Source organism: Melanaphis sacchari, unplaced genomic scaffold (genome assembly GCF_002803265.2).
Source record: "Melanaphis sacchari strain LSU unplaced genomic scaffold, SCAv2.0 Contig121_pilon_pilon, whole genome shotgun sequence".
NCBI classification, from domain to species: Eukaryota; Metazoa; Arthropoda; class Insecta; order Hemiptera; family Aphididae; genus Melanaphis; species Melanaphis sacchari.
This window is the reverse complement of record NW_020270481.1, coordinates 345017-352976: the sequence shown is the minus strand read 5'-3', so window position 1 is coordinate 352976 and position 7960 is coordinate 345017.

The following is a 7960-nucleotide window of genomic DNA, read 5'->3' as shown; positions in this document are numbered from 1 at the left end:
TGGTATTTAGACATTATATTTTTATGATTATTACATATTTCTGCCACCTTTTGAAGAAAGTAAATTATATATATTGTATATTACGCAAAGCGATTAAAATATTTTCGGTTCCACAAATTAGTGAATTGTTGTAAGGAATAACATTGTAGTGAATGCTTAAAATAAAATATGAATCACAGTACCCTTTGCCATTTTGTGCCACTGTAAGCCTTGTTTATATGTATGTATTGTGTTTGTGTGAATGTTATGACTGGGAGGTGCTTTGGAGATATTATGCGAAACCAGAGCTTCTAGAATTTCAAAATCACATCGCTATGACAAATAGCTCCCTTATGGGACGACTATCGCCGTCATCGTCGCCGTTGCACGTTCGCAAACTTCTCTCACCAGTACTCAAGCAATTAATTACCACGTTTGGTATGTATATATAATATATTGTAGCAAGGTGTAGTCAAGTGAGTGGCCCTGGGAGGCAGCGGCATCGTCCACGCAATTAGTTTCTGACGACTTACAAAAAATTAATTCATCACAAAATTAAAATACATATTTTATAACTAATGATTTATTCTTTTGAAATTATATTTTTTGTTGATAGAAATTCACAGATCTTACTTTTAAAATATGAAATTAAAAGTTTATATTGTCAATTACAAAAATAAATCGTTATAAAAATAATAATGATTTTTCTAAAATGTTATTTTGTAACGACTTCAAATAGAACAAAAAAAATTAATATTTTTAACCGTTAATACTTTTTGATAAGGTGATTTTTTTAGAATTATTCAGTTCAAAAATATTTTCAAGTATAATTTTTAAATATATACAGATATGACAATACACCATTAAAACATACTAGATTTGTTTATTTTAAATATTACAAAATATTTAGGATGCGTAATATAGTAAAAACAACTTATGGCATTTTTTTTTATGTTTTTTTAAATGTGTGCGTACCTGAAAATTAAAAGGTAACTCAAATGCGCAATTTTAAATTGTATACGAATTTAATAGTTTTGAAATGCCGAAAATTCAAATTTGATATATGTATATTCAAATGGAAGCGTGTTGAGGTGTAAGCATAGTAAAAAACTTATACTTTCAGCATTGTACCCCATAAAGTATTTAAATAGTATTTATTGATATGTTATTATTCGGACGCAAATCACATTCTCTTATCAATAGATAATAGATATAGAATACAATTTAAGCATTGAGAGAGATAGATGACAAGGCTTGTGTTTAAAAGTTCTTATGCATAATATGCACTTACAACATAAATGAGTGTTTCAATTTTAAAGCGTTCACTGTTGTAATAGATTTAATCGACGAACTTTAACATAATTCCGATATAACTTCACTACAGTACACGAAAAGTACATACTAAACAAGTTAGTTAAATTTTATGAATGGCCTCAGGTAATGGAACACATACGGCGATGGCAAAGAAAGGAAATAGTCCTTTATTTCTGGCCTCATCACTTAACATTTTAGGCAATAATGCGTGTCATAACATAATATTAGAAGAGTTGTTGCGGATTAGTTTTTGACGAGCTCTTACAGAATCGTAGCAAGCATTTTCTTTTACAAATAACATTTATTAAAATTAGTATCGCGAGTACATTATTATATTATTATAATAATTGATAATTATGTTTGTTAATTCCTTTAATATTTGTACAATTTTGTATGTAGTTTTAAATCAGTTTTTTTTCTTTAATACCATATTGTATTGTTAAAAATTATTGGTTACAGATGTTTAATTTAGAGAAATAATATTCAATCAAAAACATAACGTAGATACTATCGATTTATTTTGTATTATCGAAGTATTTTAAATTATAATACAAGTCCTATATTATAATCATTTATTCAGTATGGAAATTTGCAGATGGTACACAAGTTACAATTGTACCTTACCCTATCAATAATATCCCCTTTCTGTTAATACAGGTTTGTCGAGTTCGGCACCAAATAATAATATATCCACGTGCTCAGAATTGATTATGCATGTATAAATAGAGATAATACAATACACTGCACAACCAAACACCGGTGAGAGAACTGGTTTCACAATAAATGGACAGCGTAATAGCCCTTTTTGAAATTTTCAAGTATACATTTTTAGAGTGTATTGGTTAAAATATTTTCATCTATATTTTATTAAAGCTGTCGTTGATTTTATTTTTTTTTTTATGAAATAAGATATTTTTTCTATCAAAATCATCTGTTGTTACTCTCATTTTTTCTCATAGGTACTTTCCTCAATGAAATTTTCTAAAAAAGACATGTACTTCAATATGTTTATTATTTTCAATCAATTAATTTTTATATTTCAAATCCCGTTTCTTTGATATTTTTGAAAAAAAAAAAATTATTTAATTTTTCTAATAAAATACTAAATATAGTATTTAAAAAACTTATTTCAATATTGCAGATATATGTTATTTACACAACTATTTAGACGTTAAATACATTTTATGCAAATGTGTTATCATATCTTATGAAATTGACTTAAATTAAATAAAACAAAATTATAAGTAGATAGCCAGATAGGTAATATAGTTTTTATATTAAATAAAAAATATCTTGATGTTCATTATAATCAATTTTAGTTTTATTATTGTATTAACTATTTATAATGCACCTATACCGCAGATATTAAAATATTTACGTATTATACACAGCTAATATAAAACATTTTATCATATAAATATTATACATAACACCTACAAAGGCGCTATTTAGTTTAACGTAGGTATTATATATTGACTGGAATTTTAATCGCCCTTAATTTTATACTAACAGTAGTTATACCTAAAATTAGAATAATTCGTGTGATAAAATAAATAGAGAATATTGTATTAATTATTATGTGTTGGAATAAGAAATTTTTAATTACATTTTTTATTATTTTATTGTTTTAGTGTACATAAAAGTAGTGTTCCAACAACTTATACATTTTAATAAGAAAAAGTTTATGAGTAAATAAATGGGCTCTTTGCACGTTAGAATTTAAGAAACTTCATTTTGTATCCTATGTAAAAATCGAGTGACACTTTAACTTTTTACTGTCACTTTTGTAATTTTATGGCCTGGTGATCTAAAAGTTTGGTCCACCTAAAAATATTTGTATAGCCTTATTATTAAGTCGAAATGATACCCCTACATACATTTTTTTGTAAGTAGGTATGCCAATTGTATAACTACTAAGAGTAAAAATCTAACTTAAGCAGAAAACTTAAATATTTTCCTTTAAATTATTCTATTTATTAAGCAATATACCAAATTATAAATGATGTCAATATATTACTTAGTTAGGTTTCTTAATTGTTATACAAGAAAGTAATTAGAAATTGTATAACATTTCAGTTACACGTTAACAAATTCTATAGTCATAATTTAAAAATACTAAAGAAACCTGTATTATAGCGTTATATTATGATTAAATGTTGAATTTAGCATAGGTATCTGTACAGTCTAAACGTATTTCTATAGATGATCACGTGTTTGTGTTATAAAAATATTCATGATTTGTAAAGAATAATAAATCTAGATGAAAAGAAAAAAATTTAAAAGATCACTAATTTAATCATATAATATTTTGAGCCTCGGCAAGTCACTGTTTTTATAAATGTACGTTACTAGATTCACTAAGTTTATATTATTTCATTAAATATTTCAATATTTATTTATTTTTTTAAATACCATTAAGTTTTCTTAAAATTATTACTCACATATTGAATATATTATAGAATTATTTTTTATGCAATTAACAAATTATAAAAATAAAATAATTAGATTTAAATAAAAACAAAAGTCCATTATAATAACTAAATAAATTTATATTATTATGAGCTAGCTAACAATCAAAAAACAAAAATATTAAATAAGTTTGATCAATTAATTTAACATCTATAAATGTCTATCCCCATATACTTCTAGTTAAAGAATGAATAATATTACTTAATAGTGGAATCGGTTTTGGAGCTGAAGTTCTATCCAAAAAAACAAAAACAAAAATTCTGAGTATACGCCTGTTACCAATACCAAACAACTTAAAAAAAAACTACAGAAAAACAAACATACTTGAGCAATACCATTTATCGACAAAATTAGTTATTTGTTTTATATTTTAAAATTATTTAATTATATAGTCACTTAAATTTTTTACCAAATATTTATGTTGGCGACTACTAGGTTCTTTTATCATTGTATTGACATTTTCAGTTTTTTAATTTTATAGCAGTATTATTAAATTATACAATGTTCTCAGAAATACTGCACCGTCTCCACTTGTTTGAATGTCATTTAAATGATTTATCATTGAATTCAAGTTTAACTTGAATTAATTCAAATAAACTTCGGCATCCTATCCCACACGTTTATTTATACTTAAAAGTTATTACATATTAAAATCTCTTGTTTTTTTTTTTTTTTAATAATCATTTTAATTTATGTATTAACTTCAATGGTAATCGATCAAAATATTCAGTGACAAAATATCTAAATTTGTAAACATTTTATTTTTCAATAAGTTAATTCAACGTATAATCATTTAGATTACTAATAAATAATTCCTAAAATTTATTTCCTTATCCCATGACATATAATATGTACAATACAATGAAATCTAATAAATAATAATCACATAAAATTGATATTGTCACTCAAACTTTTCGGTAATATAAGTGATAAGTTATAGATAGATACGATATATTATGGTGTAACGACTCATGAATTTGGTAATATTTAATAACAATATTAAATTTATTGTCATTTTATTTTATTTTATTATTATTAAAGCTTTAAACAAAAATTAAAATCTCAATTCAAAAGCGAGTTCGAGTGAAATTTTGGTCTACAAAAGTATCAAATATACAAATACACGATCAACATCAACTCGTAAAATCTATATTATACCTATGTTTTTTTTATTTTCTAAAAAATTTTTTCTAAACTTGCAATTTTATGATTTTATATTTGAGTTAATTTTTATTAGAAAATATATTTACTAATCTATGCAATTTAATTATTTAACATTTTGACTTAAATATCTTGATCTAGATACCTATATTTGACTACCTGTTTACTATTTACTAGTAATTCATACATGTACATTGTACAATTTATAATTATATATTATGTATATGTTTACGTTTTACAGTTTAAATGTTATAAACACAAAGTGTTTATTGGTGTTCACAGGAATACTATCGGACAGATTAAATTCTGAACACTATCAATAAAATTAAGACGCACAACGACCGCCAAAATGTAATGCACATCTCCGATTTAATGACTTCATTCAAATTCTGACAATGAAATATTTAAGTATATGAAATTAAGGACCATAATTTAAATTAGCAATATTTTTTAAATTTGTTTTGGAGTGGGCCTGTGGCAATGTACATTTATTTCTTAAAATAATAATTACAATTTTAATAGTAAATTTTTTTAGCGAAATATTGTTTCTAGATTTAAATTAAAATGTATAATTATTAAATTATATAATTATGTACGTAATAAGAATTGTAGTTATTATTATTCAATAATAATGGGCCACAATAAAAGGTTTAGAGTTGTAAATGAGCCATGCTGATTGGTAAAAGTATAGTTATATTACAATTATTCGAGTAGAATAAGTAAGTACCTACTAAAATATTAATATAAATTTTATATTTGATATAAAATTAATATAAAAGACTGTCATCATCGGTATAAACATTAAATCGAAAAAATTTCATTAGAATTTAAGTTTACTTTTTATAAGACAAAATATATTTTTTTTCTCATATATTATACATTTAACAATTAATAATAAAAGGTTAATTTGTAAAATATAAGTTTAAAATATTATTTATCTATAAAATCATTATATAGAAAATAAAAGGAGTGTACTTGATGAATCACTCTGTAGGTATATTGATATATTGTTTTAGTTTTGTAGGTCCTGCGAGAGTCAGTAGGAAAGTATTATAATTATAATATTGAATACTCGGTTTCATTATTAATTAAGCAAACTGTCTTGTATACGTCTTGGATTTAGGCAAAATAATATTCGTATTAATCTAACAAATAAAAGAAAAACCATAAAAACGTTATTTGATTATAGAAATAATTTAAAGATGTTATTCTTTTATTGTATTATAATAAATTAATAAATATATTTAGATACCTATAATAATAGTACGTACGATCAACAATTTTAATATAGGTAATATTATTGTGTATAGTTTTGTTCAAATATACTTCTGTTTACAATTATCTTAAATTTACTAAGAATAGTATCTACTTGTTTTACATTATTTAAGTATTATAAATGTAATTATTTTTTAGGTCTCTCGATAAATATTTTTATTTACCCAATGATAAAAGGTATAAAAAATTGTTTCTGTTTTTAGTTTCCGACATAAAATGTATTGTTCCGTAGTTTCTGTGTTCAACGCAAAGCGTCATTTTTATTTAAAAACAACTATCCCCTTTCGAAGTGGGCCTATGATAAGGTTCTCCGACAGATGGCAGTAAATTACTTGTAAAATGAATTTATTTATTTCTCATGAATAAGGTACCACAAAAATATTAACATATTATAGCATTTAATATTTACAAATAATTACATAGTACCTGCTACTTAGTTTGAATGATGTACCTATCTATATATTAAATAATTATGATATATATTAATTTAAAAAATAATAATAATTAATAAAATCGGTAAGATTTTGATCATCTTAAACGATTTATAACAGACTCCTACTTTTTACTTCATGTATCTGACAATTATTTTTTATTGATTTCAGTGCATATAATAGGTCAGGTTGATATTAGACTTTTTGACAGAGGTAAAAAAATAATTAATTTTTTAATTTTGCTTATTTGTTTGAGAATTTACTTAAAATAATAGTAATAAAAACAATTTAGGAAATCAATAAAATATTACTGCCTATTTAATAAGATTATAAAATCTACTATACTATTTAGTATATTATTATAAAAATATATTCAACTCAGAAACATAAATATTGGATAGAGTATTTGTTATTCAATCACTTATAGTAAAAATGCAATTAATTTTTCAAAATTATGAAACGTTTAGACATTTCACGACTTGTCTTGCTGTAACGTTTAAATGCCAAATAAAATAAATGTAAAATAGTTTCCCACCAATTTTACACAATGCATATGTTAAATGACCGCAATACCTAAAATAAACTTTAAATACAGCACTATCAGACCACAAGATCGATTCGGCAAACCTATTTAAAATGTTCCTATAAATAATTAGATTGTTGTAATCCAAATACGTCTAACGTTAAAATTATCAAAGCAATATAATATGTTTACATATCAATGTGTATATGTATACTTAACGTATGCGTGTCTGTATATAATATATTACATAAATTGAGTACCTATAATTTCCTAGTCAAATTCTGAGTAAATTTTATTTTTTTCCCAAAATTCTATTTTACACTTACTGTTATAAAAGCTTAAGTAATAAAAATAAAGAATGACACTTAAAAAAGACAGAAAGAAACGGTTTTTCAGCGGAGAACCTTATCATGAATATTTATTTAAAATAGTGATACTTATAAACTATATTTAATAATAATACAATAAATACCGATGTTTATACTTTATGAGACATTGCAACCTGCATATTATTGAACTAATGTACCTATGTACTAGAACGTATTTTCAATGTGCCTCCTAAGTTTAAATCTTATAAGTTATAATAGTAGCCCAAGTCCGCCTTGAAGTCTTCTAATAAGTTATAGCTAAACGTCAATCAGTCAAAAATTTGGTTTGTATGTTATCGATACTAACTTTAAAGTTTTGCTAATCTCCGCTTTACAGCAAATTGTCTAATTCAAACTCATTCGTAACTGAATTAATTCCTTTTCCTTACTATCTGAAATCAATGAATTCCAACACATCTCACTAGAAACATTATTACTCT